General features: G+C 42.4%; 1 protein-coding gene and 3 non-coding genes across 4 annotated transcripts in view; all 4 read right to left on the reverse strand.

Moving 5' to 3' along the window:
* Window positions 1-21467, reverse strand: part of TEX14 (testis expressed 14, intercellular bridge forming factor) — a 109098-nt gene that overhangs the window by 61876 nt on the left and 25755 nt on the right. The window lies entirely within an intron of this gene.
* On the reverse strand, window positions 3816-4032 carry LOC111751803 (small nucleolar RNA U3). Its single transcript, XR_002786885.2, has one exon. It is a non-coding gene; the product is annotated as a small nucleolar RNA U3 (small nucleolar RNA).
* Window positions 12019-12237, reverse strand: LOC111751804 (small nucleolar RNA U3). Its single transcript, XR_002786886.1, has one exon. It is a non-coding gene; the product is annotated as a small nucleolar RNA U3 (small nucleolar RNA).
* LOC111751801 (small nucleolar RNA U3) lies at window positions 17002-17218 on the reverse strand. Its single transcript, XR_002786883.1, has one exon. It is a non-coding gene; the product is annotated as a small nucleolar RNA U3 (small nucleolar RNA).

Raw genomic sequence — 21467 nt, forward strand, 5'->3', positions numbered from 1 at the left:
ACTACAAGACACTACTGCAAGAAACCAAAAGAGACCTACATAAGTGGAAAAACATACCTTTCTCATGGATAGGAAGACCGAATATTGTAAAAATGCCTATTCTAACAAAAGAGATCTATAAATACAATGCAATTCCAACATTTTTTAATGAGATGTAGAAACAAATCACCAACTTCACATGGAACGGAAAGAGGCCCCAGATAAGTAAAGCATGACTGAAAAAGAAGAACAAAGTGGGAGGCCTCACACTACCTGACTTTAGAACCTATTATATCGCCATAGTAGTCAAAACAGCCTGCTATTGGTACAACAACATATACGTTGACCAGTGGAACAGAACTTGAGAATTCAGACATCCACATATGAGCGGTAGATATTCGACAAAGGCCCAAAGTCTGTTAAATGGGGAAAAGACAGTCTCTTTAACAAATGGTGCTGGCATAACTGGATATTCAACTGCAAAAAAAATGAAACAAGACCCATACCTTACTCCATGCACAAAAACGAACTCAAAATGGATCAAAGACCTAAACATAAAATCTAAAACGATAAAGATCATGGAAGAAAAAATAGGGACAATGCTAGGAGCCCTAATACATGGTATAAACAGTATACAAAACATTACTAACAATGCACAAACACCAGAAGAGAAACTAGGTAACTGGGAGCTCCTAAAAATCAAACACCTATGCTCATCCAAAGACTTCACCAAAGAGTAAAAAGATTACCTACAGACTGGGAAAAAGTTTTTAGCTATGACATTCCTGATCAGCGTCTGATCTCTAAAATCTACGTGATACTGCAAAAACTCAACTACAAAAACACAAATAACCCAATTAAAAAATGGGCAAAGGATATGAACAGCCACTTCACTAAAGAAATCATTCAGGTAGCTCACAGATACATGAGGAAATGCTCACGGTCATTAGCCATAAGAGAAATGCAAATCAAAATTACAATGAGATTCCATCTCACGCTAACAAGTCTCGCATTAATCCAAAAAACACAAAATAATAAATGTTGGAGAAGTTGTGGAGAGACTGGAAAACTTATACACTGGTGGTGGGAATGTAAAATGATACAACCACTTTGGAAATCGATTTGGTGCTTCCTTAAAAAGCTAGACTAGAACTACCATACGATCCAGCAATCCCACTCCTTGGAATATATTCTAGAGAAATAAGAGCCTTTATACCAACAGATATAGGCACACCCATGTTCACTGCAGCACCGTGTACAATAGCAAAAAGATGGAAGCAACCAAGGTGCCCATCGATGAATGAATGCATAAATAAATTATGGTATATTCACACAATGGAATACTACGCATCAATAAAGAACAATGATGAATCTGTGAAACATTTCATACATGAAGCAATCTGGAAGGCATTATGCTGAGTGAAATTAGATGCAAAAGGACAAATGTTGTATGAGACCATTACTATAAGAACGCAAGAAATAGTTTAAACATTGAAGAAAATATTCTTTGACGGTTACAAGAGTGCGGGGCGGGGGGGGAAGGAAAGGGGTATTCATTAATTAGATAGTAGACAAGAACTATTTTAGGTGACGGGAAAGACCATACATAATACAGGAGAGGTCAGTACAACTGGACTAAACCAAAAGCAAAGAAGTTTCCTGAATAAATTGAACGCTTCAAAGGCCAGCATAGCAGGGGCCGGGGTTTGGGGACCATGGTTTCAGGGGACATCTAGGTCAACTGGCATAATAAAATCTACTAAGACAACACTCTGCAACCCACTCTGGAGAGTGGCATCTGGGGTCTTAAATGCTAGCAAGTGGCCATCTAAGATGCATCAATTGGTCTCAAACCACCTGGAGCAAGGGAGAATGAAGAACACCAAAGACACAAGGTGATTATGAGCCCAGGAGACAGAACCCAGAAAACCCAGTGCTTTCGAGTTGATTCCAACTTATAGTGACCCTATAGAGCAGAGTAGAACTGCCCCATAGAGTTTCCAAGGAGCGCCTGGTTAGCGGTCGTAGCACTTAACCACTACGCCACCAGGGTTTCCAAGAGACAGAAAGGGCCACATAAGCCAGAGACTACATCAGCCTGAGACCAGAAGAACTAGATGGTGCCTGGCTATAACCGATGACTGCCCTGATAGGGAACACAACAGAGAATCCCTATGGAGCAGGAGAGCAGTGGGATGCAGACCTCAAATTCTGATAAAAAGACCAGACTTAATGGTCTGAGACTAGAAGAACCCCGGAGGTCATGGTCCTTCTGTTAGCCCAAGACAGGAACCATTCCCAAAGCCAACTCTTCAGACAGGGATTGGACTGGACTATGGGATAGAAAACGATACTGGTGAGGAGTAAGCTTCTTGGATCAAGTAGACAAGTGAGACTATGTGGGTTGCTCCTGTCTGGAGGGGAGATGAGAGTGCAGAGGGGCTCAGAAGCTGGCTGAATGGACATGAAAATAGAGGGTAGAGAGAAGGAGTGTGCTATCTGATTAGGGTGAGAGAGACTAGGCATATATAGCAAGGTGTATATAAATTTCTGAATGAGAGACTGACTTGATTTGTAAACTTTCACTTAAAGCACAATAAAAACTAAAAAAAAAAAAAAGATAGTGGGTTGGTTAAATCAACAATATTATCCTGAACACTCAGGATTTCTCTTTAATCTCTACATTTTGTTTAAGTGAGAATAGGAGAACGTGATCATCCAAATTTTAAGAACAGGTACTGGTTAAGTGTCAGCAGGATGGAGAATAGAGACAGATAAGTGAAACTGCAAAAACACTAGTTTCCCTTGCTAGTGTGAAAACTAAATAAACTGAATATCCATTGCTTTCTCGGTTTAGTAAAAAAGTTTTCAAGGGAATTGCTACCTCCAATGGAAAATGATGCCTGCTTATATTTATCTAAACTGAACTGAATCATGTATGAGTAGATGATGGCCTGCAATGATATTCTGCAGATCGTTCTAGCAAACATTGTGAGATTACAAGTGTGATGTATTACAGTCCAGTGCAAAACCAGAGCACCCACACAGGGGTGGAAACTCTGGTGGTGTAGTGGTTATGTGCTACGGCTGCTAACCAAAGGGTCGGCAGTTAGAATCCACCAGGCGCTCCCTGGAAACTCTATGGGGCAGTTCTACTCTGTCCTATAAGGTCGCTATGAGTCAGAGTTGCCTCGACGGCACTGGGTAACATAGGCGTAGCAACGAGGGTCCTCTCTCTATGCTTCCTAGAAAAAAAAACTAGAGCAGAGGTGAAAAACATCTTATTAGCCTGGGTAACTGAAAGGTGAGACTGAGAAACACAAAGAAAAATACTTAATATAGGTTAAAATATATATATGTAAGAAAATGAAAATTTAGCACAGTAGACTAAAACAGCTTTTTAAAATGGGTTATCTTTACTAAAGAAACACAATTAAAAGAAATACCTATGGCACTGAGTAAAAAGCAAAGAGAAAACCACAAAACACCTTAAAACGATTAATAGCACCAGTGCATTTAAAACTATTTTAAATGGCTTTAAAAAAGGTGGACAAGCCACCTACCCGAAAAGTGAATGAAGGCCCAGGTTGCTTTCCACCAGCACATCTGAAGCTTAAACTTAACTGGTTTCAGGACCCCTTCCACTGTACCGTACCTCAGGAAAAAAGAACAGGAACACAAAAAGCAGAACAAACAAAACTGGAATGGAAAGTACAACTAAGTGTAAATACAACTCTGAAAACTAGCAACAAAAAAACACAACCCCTAGCTAAAAACAAGGTCCCCCAAACAAAAAACAACCACCACACCTGTTCCAAAGTCAAGTTAAAAGGAAAGCCACTCAGCCTGCGTTCTCTCCCTCTTACTCTCCCCGAAAGAAGAGAAGAACGATCATCAATAGCAAATGGCAGTTGCAGCGAAGCAACACCAAGAGCCGGCTTCACGCTCAGGAGAGAACGCTGCGCCTCCTCCTCGTGGTTTTCGGTGCTCTACACGATCAGAGAAACTTCTCTAGTAACGAACTATAGAAATGATCCCTGAAAATATAGTCTTAGTTTGGAACCTACAGCCTCCACTAGGTCCCGGTCAGCCGTACGCCTCTCACCAACAGCGAGAAAGTTCCCATAGTTCTAACTTTACTGTAAAACATATAAGGAAATAGGTTCTGTAACATCATCTTTTAACTGCTATCATTTAACAACGCATTTTTAAAAATTTTAAGTGGAAATGTAAAAAATTTAAAAAGAATTTTAAACTGCAACATTTTTATTAGCATAATATTGAATGACAACCAATCACAGACCGATCTTTAAAGGCGTTTTTCTCCGCAGTTCGGCGAAAGCGGCCCCGCCCTGAAAGCGAAAGGGAAACGGAGGGCCTATTGCTAGTGAGAATCAGGCTGAACTAGACGATCAGCCTTGGTTTTTGTACTTTAAAAAAATTTTTTTTTAAAGCTAGTTCGGTGAATTTGACTATTTCTTCCATAAACGAATACTTGAATGCCAACTATAACCATACCCAAGAAACCAAAACCGATGCCCTGGAGTCGATTCGGACTCATGGCGACCCCAACCATGTCTAAGAGTAGAAACTGCTCATAGGGTTTTCTTAGCTGTAATCTTCACGGCGGGAACTTGGGGGAGCACGCTCCACATCTCAAACCCACCAGCCGCTCATTGGAAACCCTATGGGGCAGTTCTACTCTGTCCTACAGGGTCGCTATGAGTCGGAATCGGAGTTTTATTGAGGCCTGGAGCCCTGGTGCCGCAGTGGTTAAGTGTTTAGCTGGTGACCAAAACCATACGCCTGGTACCATTCTAACTGCTTTACACATATTATCTCAATCTTCCGTATAGCTGGATGAGGTAAACAGGACTATTACCATCCCAGCGGTATATGTATATGGAGAAAAGGAACCAGAGAAAAGATCTGGTAAATTGCCTAAGGTCAAACAGTTGTTAAATAGCAGACCTGCTCCATCGGGAGCCAGAGTTTACCACCTTAACCATTATCCCACTTTTCTATGATGCTAAGCACTGTTTTAAGCACTGTTTAAGTTGGTATTAAGTAAAAAAAAAAAGGTATTAAGTAAGCAGGGTCAATATGAGTTGGAATTGACTAGACAGCAATGATTTTAAGTATGCAGAGGTAAAGAGGTGAGAAAAGATCCCTATTCACACAGAACTCACATTCTAATGAGGGAGGCAGACAACAATAAATACACAAGACGATGACATAATATTTTTAAACAGTTTAACAATCTCTACCTTTTGATTGTTTAATCCATTCAACATTTAATGTTATCATTGATACGGTGGGATTTATTTCTGCTATGTTACTTTTTGTTTTCCATGTCTCTTGCCCCTCTATGCCTCCTTTATTGCTTTGTTTTGCATTGAGTGAATATTCTCCAAAATTGAGTTTTAATTTCATTTAAGGATTTTTTTCACTATATATGTGTGTTTTTAGTGGTTGCTCGAAGGCTACCATATACATATTAATGGAAGGAGCTTCGGATTTATACTAGCTTAACTCAGAAGCTCATTCTGTTAATATGTGTATATACAGATATATACATATAAATGTTCTCTGGTGGCACAGTGGTTAAGTGTTAAGGCTGCTAACCAAAAGGTCAGCAGTTTGAATCCACCAGCCGCTCCTTGGAAACCCCATGAGCAGGAATCAACTCAACAGCAAGGGGTTTGGTTTATACACCCCACACCCAGTTATTAAACTCCACTAATTGTAGGCTGACTGATCTATTGTTTTCAACAATGCCCTGAGGCATTGTTTTTGAGGTCCGAGTTTGGTTTTTGTTCTGCCCCGGGAGGGCTCCTCCCAGCTCCTATTTTTCTATTCTCTGTAGCAAACTAGGCAGCCTATAGTTCAGCCTGTATCTTAAATTTCCTGCAAACTGCCTTTCATCACAACATCCACAGTTCTTGAAGGAGCCTTTAGGCTTGAAGTTCTTTGTTGTTGTTGCAGTTAGGTGCCCTCGAGTCGATTCCAATTCATAGCGACCCTATATACAACAGAAGGAAACACTGTCTGGTCCTGTGCCATCCTCAAAATCATCGCTATGTTTGAGCCCGCTGTTGCAGCCACTGTGTCAATCCATCTCATTAACAGTCTCCCTCTGTTTCGTTGACCCTCTACCTTACCAAGCATGATGTCCTTCTCCAGGAACTGATCCCTCCTGATAACATGTCCAAAGTACTTGAGACAAAGTTTCACCATCCTCCCTTCCAAGGAGCACTCTGGCTATACTCTTCCAAGATAGGCTCGTTTGCTCTTCTGGCAGTCCATGATACATTCAATATTCTTTACGTATTCAAAAAGCCAACACCATAATTCAAATGCTGCTTCTGTCTTCTTCATTTATTGTCCAGCTTTCGCATGCACATGAGGTGACTGAAATATCATGGCTTGGATCAGGCACACCTTAGTCCTCAAACTGACATCTTTGCTTTTCAACACTTTAAACTCTACTCCGTTGCAAATGAAATCAGTTACTGGGGGAAGAGATTAAAAAACCCAAAACCAAACCCGCTGCCATTGAGTTGATTCTAACTCATAGTGACCCTATAGGATAGAGCAGAACTGGCCCACGAGGTTTCCAAGGAACGCCCAATGCATTCGACCTGCTGACCTTTTAGCTCTTAACCACTACACCACCAGAGTTTCCAGGGAAGAGATTAGGAACGGTTTCATGGCCTATTTTTGCCCCAGGCAAAATCTCTCAGACCTGAGGATTTTGGAGCTGGGAGTGGGGACAATGGCAAGTTTCTCTCTGAGAGACACCCCTGCCCTAGGAGCTGAGCACTCAGTTTCATGAAGGGGAGACAGCAGTCTACAGTGGTCCTCCTCTCTGCTTGGCTCTCCTGGCCTGCAGCCACGGCCTTACTGGCCTCACTAGTCGGGGCAAAAGTGATAAGGGCCCCAATATTCCCATGCATCCTGCCCAAAGTTGAACCTCTGTTCCATGAGTGGGGGCTGGGTGGAAGAAGGGAACCCTCACCTCTCAGCCACAGTTGAAGGAGACTTAGCCTCTGCAACTGGTAGCTGGGGGCAGGCTAGAAAAACCGACATCTTGTTTCTGCCAGGAAGAAAGCTTCCATCTGGGTGCTGTGTTCTTGGTTGCAGCTATATGGAGTAGAGTCTCCGCCAGGCTGAGCTGGGAAGGGGAGGGAGACAGAGATCTTGGTTCAAAGACCACAGACTATGGTCTTTCTTAAGGAATTTTCATAGATGTTCTTGAATAGATATTTATTTGCTGTTTGTTGTTTTGGGACCATTTCCAGAGTCTTTAAATGTTTGTTTTAAATGTCATAGGGTCACTATGAGTTGGCACTGACTCAATGGTCATGGGTTTGATTTTTGGTTGTTTTTAACATGCTTCACCAGGTTCTTTGGGGAGCGGGTCAGTGGAGCTCCTCACGCTGACATGTCACGTTTGCGCACATGTCATGGGATCTCCGAACAACCAGTGCATTTTAATCCAAAAAAACAACCAGTGCAAAGGCCAGAAGAAGATGGTGTGTTTCAAGAACAGCAACACAGCTAGAGAGCACAGGCCATGAGGGGAGATGGGAAGGCAGGCAGGGGTCAGATACCTGAGAGTTCTCTAGGCCAGGGCAAGGGTGTAGAAAAGAGAAGCACAGGCATACTTGGATGCTCTAGAAGTCAAGTTGACAGGATTCAACGATGGAATGGCTAGAGGTGTCAGGGAAAGAGAAGTTTCCATGGTGACAGGTCGGTCTGGGCCCAGAACAAATGATGGGAACCCGGATTTCTGACCTAGGCAAGTGGCTTTCTCAAAATTGGGAGAGGGAGGGAAAAACTCAATTGCTACTGTACTGGCAAACTTACAAAGTAGGTAGCTTACAACTACACTTCCATCTTACAACAATCCTGTGTGTCAATGCTCATGGTACTACACCTACCTACTTTACAGAGGGACAAACAGGTTAAGGAACTACCCAAAAACCAATGGGTAGTAAATAACAGGCCAGTGAGTCAACTCCAGAGCATATACCCAAACCTTCAAAGAGGACTGAGCTAATTTTGGGCTCACAGTGAAGGGCTGGCCAACGTAGATCCAGAAGAATAAAATCAAGGAGGAACTATGTGGTTCATAGGTGGAGTGGAAGAAAGAGAAAATAACTGTGTTCTCCCAAGACTAGGAAGGAATCCCAAAGCTTCAATCTACCACTACCACCGGTTGCTCTCAACTCCGACTCATAGTGACCCCATGTGTGTCAGAGTAGAATTATGCTCCATAGGGTGTTCAATGACTGATATTTTGGAAGTAGATTGACAGGCTTTTCTTCTGAGGCACCTCCGGGTAGACTTCGACCACTCACCTTTTGGTTAGCAGCCACGCACATTAACCAACTGTACCACCCAGGGAGAAAGCTTCAATAGCAGGGAACGAAAGGGGGCACACTCTCAGGAGGTGCCTTTCCCTCACCTGCTCTCTGTGAGGATCATTTCATGCCTTCTTTGCTCTCCTCAGCCCTCCTACTTCTCCTCACCAATCTCACTCAGCCATGATCTAGCCTCATATTTGGGAACTAGCAGCCATCAGCTGAAAACCCTCCATGTGGTGTCACTACATGAACAAAGCCACCACCATCTGCACTCCCTAGCATCTGTTGCCTACTCAAAGGTCTCCCACCTTCTGGAAGCTGCTCTCTCCTGTGTCTCAACTTCTTCCATTCTACCCAGTCCTTTCATCTGCATTCACACTTGCATTCCCACCTTTCATTAAACCCTGCCTGGATCCCACAGCTCCCAGCTATACACGCACATCCACCTCTGTACTCTCCTTCACAGCCTAACCTCTTCAATGTCCTTTACTGATCAATCTACTCCAAACCAGTCTGTCCCCCACCACAGAACCAACAGTCACCACTGTGGCTAAATCCCATGGGTATTTTTCTATCTCCTTCTTAATCTTTCATCTGCTTTCTACATACTCACTGTCCCACTTCTCTTCCTTCGCTTCCATCACATCCACTCTGGTTTCCCTCCTAACTCTCTGGCTGCTCCTTCTCAGTCGGCTTTGGGAGTTCATCTTTTCTCACCTAAATCTGTCCTAAAGTCTACCACCAGTTCCACTGCCCCAGCTAATTCAGTTTCGACTCCATTTCCTTCATCTCAACATGGAGCCACTTTTCACCCATTTGTTCAAGCCATAAAACCTGACAATTATCTTTGATAGTCCCTTTCCCTTGTTGTAGAGAAAAACTTGAACGCTGTTTCAAGTTAAAAGAGAGAGGTTTATTAAGGGTTTAAAACAACTGCAATTGAGGAACTACGTAGCCCACTGAAAATGGAACCAGGTAGTCCCAGGGCAGTTTGGTTATACAAGTATTGTTATGGGGTAAAAAGAGGACCCAAACCAAGGGAGGGCAACTACAGGAAAATCAATGAATACTGTAATAATCACACTCTGGTTACTGATAATTAATAGTACAGTTACTGATTACAGATAGTTTCACAGGATGCTTATGTCATGGTCACAAGATGCTTACATGTATTTTCTTTGCCTGTCTTGCAAAAATATCTTGCTGGCAACAGCACCCAGACAGCACTCTTCCTGAGTACATGTATTCTGAGGGGTGCAGATGGTCACTTGGTTAAGACCCTTCGGAACATATGGTCTCACATTTTGGCTTTGACTGCCGAGGGAAAACATGTTTTCCTTAAAAAACGTAACTGTTAGTCTAGAATCCAGATTAAAATTAGATGGTATGGTCAGCATATTATGCCTCTGTCTCACTGACTGCACTGCAAGTTGTCTTTTCCTGAGACACCCTCATGCCCAGATTTAACCAATCCCAAAGTTCTGATGATTTTACCTCTTGAATAGCTTTCAAATCTGGTCAATTTTTCCCTATTTTCATCACCACAACCATCGCTCTTATGTAGATGAACGCAGTATGTCCCTAATGGTCCTCACTCCTGCCACTTCACTCCACTCCCCAAACCTAATCACAGTGATTGATGTTGTTGTTAGGTGCTGTAGAGTCAGTTCTGACTCATAACGATCCTACATACAAGAGAAAACGCTGCCGAGTCATGTGCCATCCCCACAGTAGTTGCTATGCTTGAGCCCATTGTTGCGGCCACTGTGTCAGTCCATCTAATTGAGGGCCTTCCTCTCTTTTGCTGACTCTCTACCAAGCATGACCTTCTCCACTAGGGACTGGTCCCTCCCGATAAAATGTCCAAAGTACATGAGGTAAGTTTCGCCATCCTTACTGTTTTTTTTTTTTAAATGTGCTTTAAGTGAAAATTTACAGGTCAGTCTCTCATACAAAAATTTATATACAAAATGGGAGTATGTAGTAAGGTGTATATAAGCTTATATGTGACAGACTGACTTGATTTGTAAACTTTCACTTAAAGCACAATGAAAAGTATTTTTAAAAAATTATATACACCTTGCTGTATACTCCTAGTTGCTCTCCCCCTAATGAGACAGCACACTCCTTCTCTTTACCCTTTATTTCCGTGTCCATTCAGTCCGCTTCTGTCCCCCTCTGCCTCCTCATCTCCCCTCCAGATAGGAGCTGCCCACATAATCTCATGTGTCTACTTGGACCAAGAAGCTCCTCACCAGTATCATTTTCTATCTTATAGTCCAATCTGAAGAGTTGGCTTTGGGAATGGCTAACAGAAGGTCTGGGGACCATGACCTCTGGTGTCCTGGTCTCAGTCATCGCCATCCTTACTTCTAAGGAGCATTCTGGCTGTACTTCTTCTAAGACAGATTTGTTCGTTCTTTTGGCCATCCACAGTATAGTCAATACTCTTCACCAACACCACAATTCAAAGGCATCAATTCTTCTTCGGTCTTCCTTATTTATCGCTCAGCTTTCACATGCATATGAAGAAATTGAAAATACTATGGCTTGGGTTGGAAATCCTGGTGGCATAGTGGTTAAGTGCTACAGTTGCTAACCAAAAGGTTGGCAGTTTGAATCCACCAAGCGCTCCTTGGAAACTCTATGGGGCAGTTCTACCCTGTCCTATAGGGTCACTATGAGTCAGAAGCGATTCGATGGCAATGTTTTTTTTTTAATGGCTTGGGTTAGGCACACGTTAGTCTTCAAAGTAGGATCTTTGCTTTTCAACACTTTAAAGAGGTCTGTTGCAATGTCTTTTGATTTGACTGCTGCTTGCATGAGTGTTGACTGTGAATCCAAGTAAAATGAAATCCTTGACAACGTATTTTCTCTATTTATCACGATGTTGCTTATTGGTCCAGTTGGGAGGATTTTTGTTTTCTTTATGTTGAGACATAATCCATACTGAAGGCTGCAGTCTTTGACCTTCATCAGTAAAGCGCTTCAAGCAGCTCACCTTCAGCAGGCAAGGTTGTTAATGAGTCTTCCTCCAATCCTGATGCCAGGTTCTTCAGGATATTGAGTAAGTATAGTAAAAAAAAAAGTATAGTAAAAGGCTGCAAATCTGACTCACGCCTTTCCTGATTATAAACCATGCAGCCCTGGTGGTGCGGTGGTTACGAGCTAGGCTGCTAACCAAAAAGCTGGCAGTTGGAATGCTCCTTGGAAACCCTAGAGGGCAGTTCTACTCAGTCTTATAGAGTTCACTATGAGTCAGTATCCACTCCACTGTCACGTGTTTGGATGTTCCCTTACTCTTGTTCAGGGGCCCAGGTGGCATAATGGTTAAAAACTAGGCAGTTCGAATCCACCAGCCAGTCTTTGGAAATCCTAGGGGGTAATTCTACTCAGTTTTTGGAAATCCTACGTACAACTCAAACCGCAACGGGTTTGGCTTGGGCTTTTGTTCTGTTCCAAGAAGCCGCTGGTGGATTTGAACTACCGACCTTTTTTGTTAGGAGCCAAACCACTGAAGAAGCTCTCCACAAAAGTCTAATAAAAATCCCAGCCTAGAAATAAAACATCATAGGAAGGCACACAGGGTTACTGTGGCTGGATAACAAGACACTAGCACTAAGTCTTGAGACGGCCATTTTATCTTTTATTGGGAGTTATAAAAGCGAAAGCCACTCAGACTGTGTCCTCTCCCTCTTACTCCTCCCCCAAGGGAAGAGAAGAACGATCATCAATGGCAAACGGCAGTTGCAGTCAAACAACACCAAGAGCCAGCTTCACGCTCAAGAGAGAACGCTGCACCTCCTCCTCGTGGTTTTCGGTGCTCTACACGATCAGAGAAACTTCTCTAGTAACGAACTATAGAAATGATCCCTGAAAGTATAGTCTTAACCTTGAACTCAGAGCTTTCCCTTTGTCTATGGCAGCCGCGCGCTTTTTACAGATGGCGATTTGTTTTTCACGTTACTATCTTTTCAGCAATGTTACATAAATGTATTTTCTAAGTATGTTTTATATACAACATTCAAAAAGTATTCTGAACACTCTTAAGAGGATTTTTCTTTAAGAAACTTTAAGACTTTATGTTTCTTAATTAGCCTATTATGGACCAACAGCCAATGAGAAGCTACTGTCTCTTAAAAGGCTAACGTTTCCGGACTGCTTTAACGCAAAGGGTGTGCTCCTATGCAACTAACTTTCTGACACGCAGCCTCTGTGCATGAGATTAAAAAAAAACTTTACCTCCTAAAATCCTGAATTTCGAAAGCTAATGAGTGGCTTAATTTGACACTTTTACTTAACTGCTGGTTGCCCATGTAAGTCTGGGCGTGACAGGCGTTTATCTGGCTCACCAGTGTCGTTTTTCCAAAATAATGTACAAACACCTAAGTCAATCTTAACTGAGAAACAGAGATATTTATTTTGAAAAATGCCTCTCAATTTTTTTAAATTAGGTAGGTAAAAAGTAACAAAAACTGTAACAAAAAAACAAAAACCACTTACTTTTTTTTTCTTTCCTGGGTGGTGTCTACTTTTATCCCTGATTTCGTATTGTTTGAATGTTTCAACCTAAGACATGGATCAACAATTACAACACTCATGGAAGCAGCAGTCAGAAATCAAATGACATTATTGCATTCGGCAAATCTGCCGCAAAAGACTTCTAAGGTGCTACGAAGCGAAGATACCAGTTTGAGGACTAAGGTGCGCCTGACCCGAGCCATGGTATTTTCAATTGTTTCATATGCATGCGAGAGGTGGACAATGAAAACGTTAAGTTCCAAGATGAATTGTGATTTGAATTATGGTGCTGGCAAAGAATATTGAATATCCCACGGACTGCCAGACGAACGAACAAATCTGCCTTGGAAAAAGTACACAGTAGAGCCAGAATGTTTCTCAGAAGCAAGGATGTTAAGACTTTGTCTTGCTTACTTTGAACATGTTATCAAGAGGGGCCAATCCCTGGAGAAGGACATCATGCTTGGTAAAGTAGAGAGAGGGTCAGCAAAAGAGAGGAAGACCCTCAGTACCATTGATTGACACAATGGTACAACAATGGGCTTAAATACAGCAGTGACTGTGGGGATGGTGAAGGACCGGGCAGTGTTTCGTTCTGTTGTGCATGGGGTCACTATGTGTCAGAATCCACTCGATGGCACCTAACAAGAAGACTGTATCAGCTTTATTTTTAAATACCAGCAGGTCAACTATGGCTCCTTTTTAGTTTTCTCCTGAGTGCCTGTCAGTATTAAACCAACTAAAAACCAACCTAAATGATATTTTTAAAATAAAAATAACTTGCCAAGTGAGTATGTAAGGTTATATACCCCTCCCCCCCAAACTGTCTTAAATGTGATTTCTCTTGTTAATTAAAAAAAGAAAAAAGCTAACATTTCTCTAGCACTTTACTATGACCTAGGCCCTCTATTAAACATGGATCACCGCTTTAAATCTTAGAAATAATCCTAAAAAGTTGAGGAAATGGAAGCTTAGAGATGTTAAGTTGTTCCCCTAAGGCTACATGGCTGTCCCTTGCCTCTTTGAACACTAATATTACTCCATTCTATACCTTTTTTTGAGTCCTTATTTCTTTCCATGTTACCCAAGTAAAGGCTCGTTGTATTTTGCCTACAGATAAGAAATTGTAGATAAAATTTAAGAAAATGACCTTAACCCATTGCTGTCAAGTCAATTCCTACTCATAGCAACCCTATAGGACAGAGTAGAACTGCCTTCATAGGGTTTCCAAAGCTGTAATCTTTAAGGAAGCAGGTTGCCACATATTCTCTCTCGGAGAGGCTGGTGGGTTCAAACTGCCAGTCTTTTGGTTAGTGGCCAAACACTTAACCATCATGCCACCAGGGCTCCTTATTGAAGAGAATTAGGCAGTAGGAATGCTGGGGAGTGGGAGTTCAATGGGGAAAAAGGCGGTATCTGGGTGCACTGTCTGAGGAGCAGTGAGACAGCATTTAGGTGTTTCTCATAAACACTAAGGAAGCAAATCATAGTGCAGTCACAGAGGGTGGTAGCAGGAGTAGAGCCACTTACTAATGGGAGCTGTCTTAGGGACCAGAAGTACTTCGCAGAGCAAAGGCTAAGAACAAATAATATGTCCCCTGACCTAAGGCCCTCTGGACAGTTCCTGACAGACAACAGCCATGTATTTACTCAAAGAACAGCACTCTCATGCTCTGTGGCAGATAACAAGGAGAATGAGACCCACAATTGCTATCCTCATGGAAATTACGAGGTCCTTTCTTCAGCAGTTCCAGTGATTCATCCATCTGGGTAGCTGGTAAAAACTCAACCTCCCTAGATGAACCTGAGACTTTGCCCTACATCTTCCATGCCCATTTGTACACACATACAGAAATACTCCACTTCTGGGTACTACAGACTTGGGGTGGGGGTGAGAGAAGCAGAGAGACAGAAAAATACTGTCCTTAACTTTAAAATGTGAAATAGGAATTGCACTAAATAACCTACCATGAAAGTCCCTTCTAGCTCTGATATTCTCAACAATGCCGCTATTGAGGTTATCATTATCACCCGTTTTACAGAAGAAGGAACTGAGGCACAGAGAACTTGAGTAACTTCTGCTTGGTCACAGAGACAGTAAATGCTAGACCAGGATTTCAATTCCAGGAGGTCTGACTCTGGAGTGCAGTGCCTAGCAGGCACTAGACCTCAGGTGCAGATTTGTCTGCTGACAGCTAGTTGATTGACATCTTGTCTTGAGTGTCTCAAAAGCACCTCGAACTCAATGTGTCCAACTGAACTAATCTTGCCTGCTCCCCAAAACTGGGCCTCTTCCAGTTCCCTGCCTCAATGATGGTATCACTGTCTATCCATCCAGTGTACACGCCAGAAAACAAGGGTCATCCTTGACACCTTTCTTCATACCAACCTGTCCTAAGTGCTGCTAAATTATCTCCTAATTACCTCTCAAATTCATCCACCTTTCTCCAGCTCTACTACTCCCCTGGCTGGTCAAGTGATCACCTCTCAGGTGGACACAACCTGGTCTACATTCATGGTTGCCCTTCTCTAATCCATTATCCAAGCAGCAGCCAGAGGTTTCCTTTCAAACCTTAAATCCAATCATGTCACTGCTGGGAGACAATTCTCCATGAATCTCTCACATTTCTGAATGTTAGTCTTTGTTCTGGAATATCTTTTTAAGAATGTTTGCACAGCAGACTTGGAGCCCAGAGATAAAGAGTAAAGGTGCGGGTGCCTTAGGCTGGGTTCTCTAGAAGATGTGTTCCAGCAAAATGAAGAATTAAACCCGAAAAAAGATTAACAATATACAAGAAAGTGAATCCAGAATGTCAGCTGCTGGGGTAGTGCTTTGCGAATGTTGCTCAAAAAGGCAGATTAAAAAAAAAAAAAAAAAGATCTTAAGTAAACAGAGAAACCCTGTTTTAAAATTCTTTTTTTTTTCTATGTTCCTTTTTTTTTTTTTTTAAATGTGCTTTAGGTGAAGGTTTACAGAGCAAATTAAGTTTCTCATTAAACAATCAATACACATATTGTTTTGTGACATTGGTTGCCAACCCCACAACATGACAGCCAGCACCCTCCCCTTCTCGACCTTGGGTTCCCCATTACCAGCTTTCCTGTCCCCTCCTGCCTTCTCATCCTTGTTCCTGGGCTGATATGCCCATTTAGCCTCATTTTGTTCTATGGGCCTGTTTAACCTTTGGCTCAAGGGTGAACTTCAGGAGTGACTTCAGTATTGAGTCAAAAGGGTGCCTGGGGGGCCATACTCTCAGGGCTTCTCCAGTCTCTGTCAGACCTGTAAGTCCTTTTTTTGGGAGTTAGAATGTTATTCTACATTTTTCTCTAGCTCTGTCCAGGACCCTCTATTGTGATCTCCCTCAGAGCAGCTGGTGTTGGTAGCTGGGCACCATCTAGTTGTGCTGGATTCAGTCTGGTGGAGGCTGTAGTAGTTGTGGTCCATTAGTCCTTTGGACTAATCTTGACCTTGTGTCTTTGGTTTTCTTCATTCTTCCTTGCTCCAGGCGGGGGCAGGACCAGTGGAATATCTTAGGTAGCCTCATCCTGTTATAAAATTCTAAAACCACATTTAACACAAGCTTGTCTAAAAAAAAAAAAAAAAAAATTTTTTTTTTTTTTTTTTTTTGTCCTAGAGAACCTAGACTTCTCAGCAACTTCAAAAGACCATCCCAGTAACCCAGTGCTGTCAAGTGATTACAACTCATAGCAACCCTATAGGACAGAGTAGAACTGCCACATAGAGTTTCCAAAGAGCGCCTGGCAAGTGATTACAACTCATAGCAACCCTATAGGACAGAGTAGAACTGCCACACAGAGTTTCCAAAGAGCGCCTGGCGGATTCGAACTGCAGACCCTTTGGTTAGCCATAGCACTTACCACTATGCCACCAGGGTTTCCCAAAAGCCACCAGGGTTTCCCAAAAGACCCCTAAGAAACAATAAATGCTAAGTCATAATCAAAGATCTTTAAGAAAAAGTGTTATCTAGAAGCAAATATGATAGAAGCAGGAAAATGAAAGCATTATGCAAATTGAATGAGTAAAGATGAAAGAGGTCTAATGAGTCTGACAAGCAGAGAAACACATTATTCAAAAAGATGAACTACCTTTAAGACAAAGTGAAAAAAGAAAACCACTCAGACTGCGTTCTCTCCCTCTTACTCTCCCCGAAAGAAGAGAAGAACGGTCATCAATAGCAAATGGCAGTTGCAGCAAAGCAACACCAAGAGCCTGCTTCACGCTCAGAAGAGAACGCTGCGCCTCCTCCTCGTGGTTTTCGGTGCTCTACACGATCAGAGAAACTTCTCTAGTAACGAACTATAGAAATGATCCCTGAAAGTATAGTCTTAGCTTTGAATGCACAGCTTCTGCTGGGTCCCAGCAAGCTGCACACATTACAGCGATGGCGAGATTTTTCTCAGGTCATTTGTCTTTTCAGATACATTTGATATCTCATGATGATTTGGTCACTATGACCAATATTGAAAACACTATTATCCCTTGTAAATCTTTCAGAAATTCTTCAAAGCAGCAATAGACCTTATTAACATACAGTTTCTTGGCAGCCAATCACACGCTGTGCTTGCTGCCCTCGTCTGACTCATTCCTAACATGGAAAAAAAAAAAAATTTTTTTTTTTTTAGACTGCAATTACCAGCTCAATGTCCCGATCAACAGACGCGACCACGGTCAAGGTCGGTGGCTCCACTCTGTCCCTTGTCAAAATAGCCAACCGCTTCTCCCTGCTAGAGAAGTGGGCCTTGGAACTGGCTGTTCCGGTTTGAATCCCTGCTGAGAATTTGAATTTCTAACAAGTTTCCAGACAATGCTGATGCTGCTGGTTAGGGACCAATTCTGAGAACCACTAGTAGAGCAGTGGGTCTCTACATTTATTATACATAAGAATCACCTGGGGATCTTGTTAAAATGTAGATTCTGATTCAGTATATCTAGGGGTGGACTTGCAAATTCTCACCAGGGTTCGAACCAGTCCAGTTCAAAGCCCTGTAGAGAAGTCAGTCAACTCAGAGACCAAGTTTCCTAGGACTTGAATATTCAACAAAAAGACAAGAAAGACAGAAAGATACAAAGACAGAAAAAGAAAGACAAAAAAAAAAAAAAGAAGTGGTGTATACTTCTAATACCACATTATAATAAACATGACCAAGATCATTTGTTGACTGCCTACTCAACAATAGGCATTTAAATCTGTTTTCTCACTTCATCCTCTAAATAACGGAATGAAAAGGGTACAACTATTTTTCTAAGAGAGAATGAGTAACTTGTCCAAAGCCACCCAGCAGACAGAACCAGAGTTGGAATTTAGGTCTAAAGACCGTGTTCTTCCTCACTACAGGTCTAGTCTTCATTCAAATCTATTTCTTTAATAAGGCACCAAACACATACTCTCTCAAAGTTCAGTCTGAAAAATTAGTCTTCCTACCTTCTAAATCCCAGAGGAAGCCTACTCAGTTACTTCTGGCAAAATTTAGCCCCAGTTTCTCCTTGAATAACTCATCTTATATATGATGGTATGCAAATGTTCTAGTCACTTAACTTCCTGCTGTAAAAATGCTTCTGCCCCACAATTTTTCTGCATGCCAGGAAGCACAATACCACCTGGACATGCACATGGCATTATGAATCAACCACATCTTTTAACTGCATGATGGTAGCATGACTAATAAGACCACCAGTCATATCATCCAACCACCTCTCCTACTATAACCTTTTTCCAATGCTCTGTGCTTAAATTCCTTCAGAGAAAGGGGCACTGTCAGGGCAACTCGGTCAGGTCTGGTGTTAAAGCAGTGCTTCATCTTGAATTTATGAAGTGCCTTCCTGCCACTTTCACCCAAAGGCCCAGCCTGTGGTCCAGGCCCTTCCATAGTTAAGTTTCTTTTCATTATCCATTCTACCAATCTTTCTGGAGACCCCTCACCATCCATTACACCCTTTGGTCTTCTCTGAGCAGATTCTCCAACTGCAAATGGATATGACCATCACTCCAGCACATTCTAAGACTTAGCTCATGTCACCTTTGACAGGCGACTTCCTTGATCTCCCTAGGGAGCAGTGTCTACCATGTGCTTTGTGCCCCTATTTATCCTTGTATGTGGCTCTACATAGCTCCCTGTGTTGCAAGCAAATACACTTCTGTCCCCAACCCCCTACTAAACCGTGAGCTCTTTAAAAGGAAGAACCAGGTCTTACCTTTGTATCTCCAACACTTTGCCTGGCACACAATAGGTGCCTCCTAAATGTTGACTGCCTGAACAATGATTCAGTGAATGTAGTATTCCTCCCTCAGCCTGGCTATTGACCACCTAGTTCCCCTCCTTCTTTTTCTACTTCTCCCACACCAAGGCCAGCCTGTCTGTACAGGAGTGAGGCCCCTACCAGTAGTTTCTAGCCCTCTCACCTCTTGCCTATCCTTGGTTTCAAAATGTGGATGTGGACTCAGGCCTCTCTTCTGAGTTCCTGCCTCATATATCCAGCTTCTATTTGATATTCCATTTAGCTAAATCCCAAGTATCTCAAACTCAGCCTGCCCAAACTGACTCCATCAGCTTCCACACCAAACTCTTTCCTCTTCCAGTCAATGACACCACATTCAACCCAGTTGCTCAAATCAAAAACCTGAGTCATCCTGTTCTTTTCTCCTCCCACTCACGTACTTCGTAAACTTCCACAGCCAGAGTGACCATTTAGAAATACAAGTCTGTTTACACCAAAGGGCTGGCACTATTCTTAGAGCAACAATCACAATCTAGAGTTCTGCTTCCAGAAATGGCCAAGTGACTCCTATCACAGCAACCCTCCTATAGACAACAATTATAAACTTGGGACAAAGTATGCAAAACCACCTTGTGATGACAGAGGAGAGCGACAAAACACTGGCTGAGATGGAGACCTGGAAGAAAGGAATGGCCTTAGTTAAGTTTTCCTTTTCTTATAATTTTTAGCTTGAGGACATGGCTAAAATTAGGATTTACTGGCTTGAAGAACCAGAGATCAGCAGCTGGAAAGTGAGGGGGATGGAATCCCAGAGAGGAGAGAACCACAGAGGAGATGCCCCAAATCTCCGGCTGACCCTTAACCACACATGCACAGGGCTGACTCCAAGTAGGCCAACAAAACCTTGATAAGCTGCACAGACATTTGAGCTACGGTCCATTGCAGGGAGACAGGGTTCGTAACTTGGGTTCAGCCAAGTTAACTGCCTACTTAATAATAAGTACATACAAATACATTGGTATCCAAGGGGGACTGGTTCCAGGACCTCTGAGGATACCAAAATCTATGGATGCTCAAGTCCCTTATATAAGATGGCATAGTGTTTGGATATAACCTACACACATCCTCCTTTATATTTTAAATCATCTCTAGATTACTTGTAATATCTAATACAATGTAAATGCTATGTAAATTGTTGTTATATTGTATATTGCATTGTTTAGGTAATAATGACAAGAAAAAAAGGGTACACATAAAGTAACAAATGAACAAGATGCCAGGCGAACGATGCTCAAACAAATAATCTGCACTTCGTTGAATCCATGCGTGTGGAACCTGTGGATATGGAAGGCTGATCATAACTTACCTATATACACACACAGTCACTCTTCAGAGGGACATAAAAGAATCCACAGTTTCTATAACATATCACTCTCAATGTTCAGGGTACAATCCAAAATTACTCAATACATGAATAAACAGGAAAATATGTGACCCATACCCATACCCAAGAGAAAACACAATCAATGAAGATCAACTCCAAGATGACCCAGATATTGGAATTAAAGCACCCACAGACCCTAGGGGTGGTTGTGGAAAAGTGTGAGAACTGTCTGAGAAAACTAATCTGTAGGACAGTTGGGTCCTACAAAAATTGGGGTTGCCATTCTGGAAGCCCTCATAAAAGCTGCTGAGGCAAAGGTTAGAAACATTGTAGAGAAACAAGGTCACTGTAGCTGTTCCACAAACTAGCTGAGAGAGGTGACTTAATAAGCCTCACTTTCAATACCAAGAAAGGAGAGGAGGGCTCCAGCAGAACTTCTGATTACTCTGAAAAAAGGTGGTCTGGATCTCTGGATCAGGGGCCAAATACCAGCAAAAGTTTTTTGTGTGTGGTTTTTTGTGTTTCTTCTTTTGAAGATTGCCTGAGCTGTGTTTGCTATTCCTGTTTGCCCTGTAGGCTGAGCTGTTTGTAGCCACCAGCAAGAAAATGCTGGAAACAAAAAAGCAGTGAAGCTGTAAGCAGCAAGAAAGGGGCAAACTGGGAAACTGGCCTCCTCACTGTACCATAGGCCTCAGAATAAGCAGTGGGTGGGGCAGATTTGAAGGAGAAAAGGGAATCAAGCAGAATCCAAGACAGATGACTTGGGCCTAAGGAAAAACCTTAGGGGCCTAACAGTTTCCCAGCACAAAACAAAACAGCAGCAGAACAGTTACTAAAGACCTCTACTGAAACGCACTGGCACAAAACATCCCATCTTAAATTGAACTTGCAGATTTCCCCAAGAACTCACTCAGTTTTATGATGTCCCTGGTATTCCTCCCAAATTGTGGACCCAGTTCCATCCGCCATCTCTTAC

Source organism: Loxodonta africana, chromosome 18 (genome assembly GCF_030014295.1).
Source record: "Loxodonta africana isolate mLoxAfr1 chromosome 18, mLoxAfr1.hap2, whole genome shotgun sequence".
NCBI lineage: Eukaryota > Metazoa > Chordata > Mammalia > Proboscidea > Elephantidae > Loxodonta > Loxodonta africana.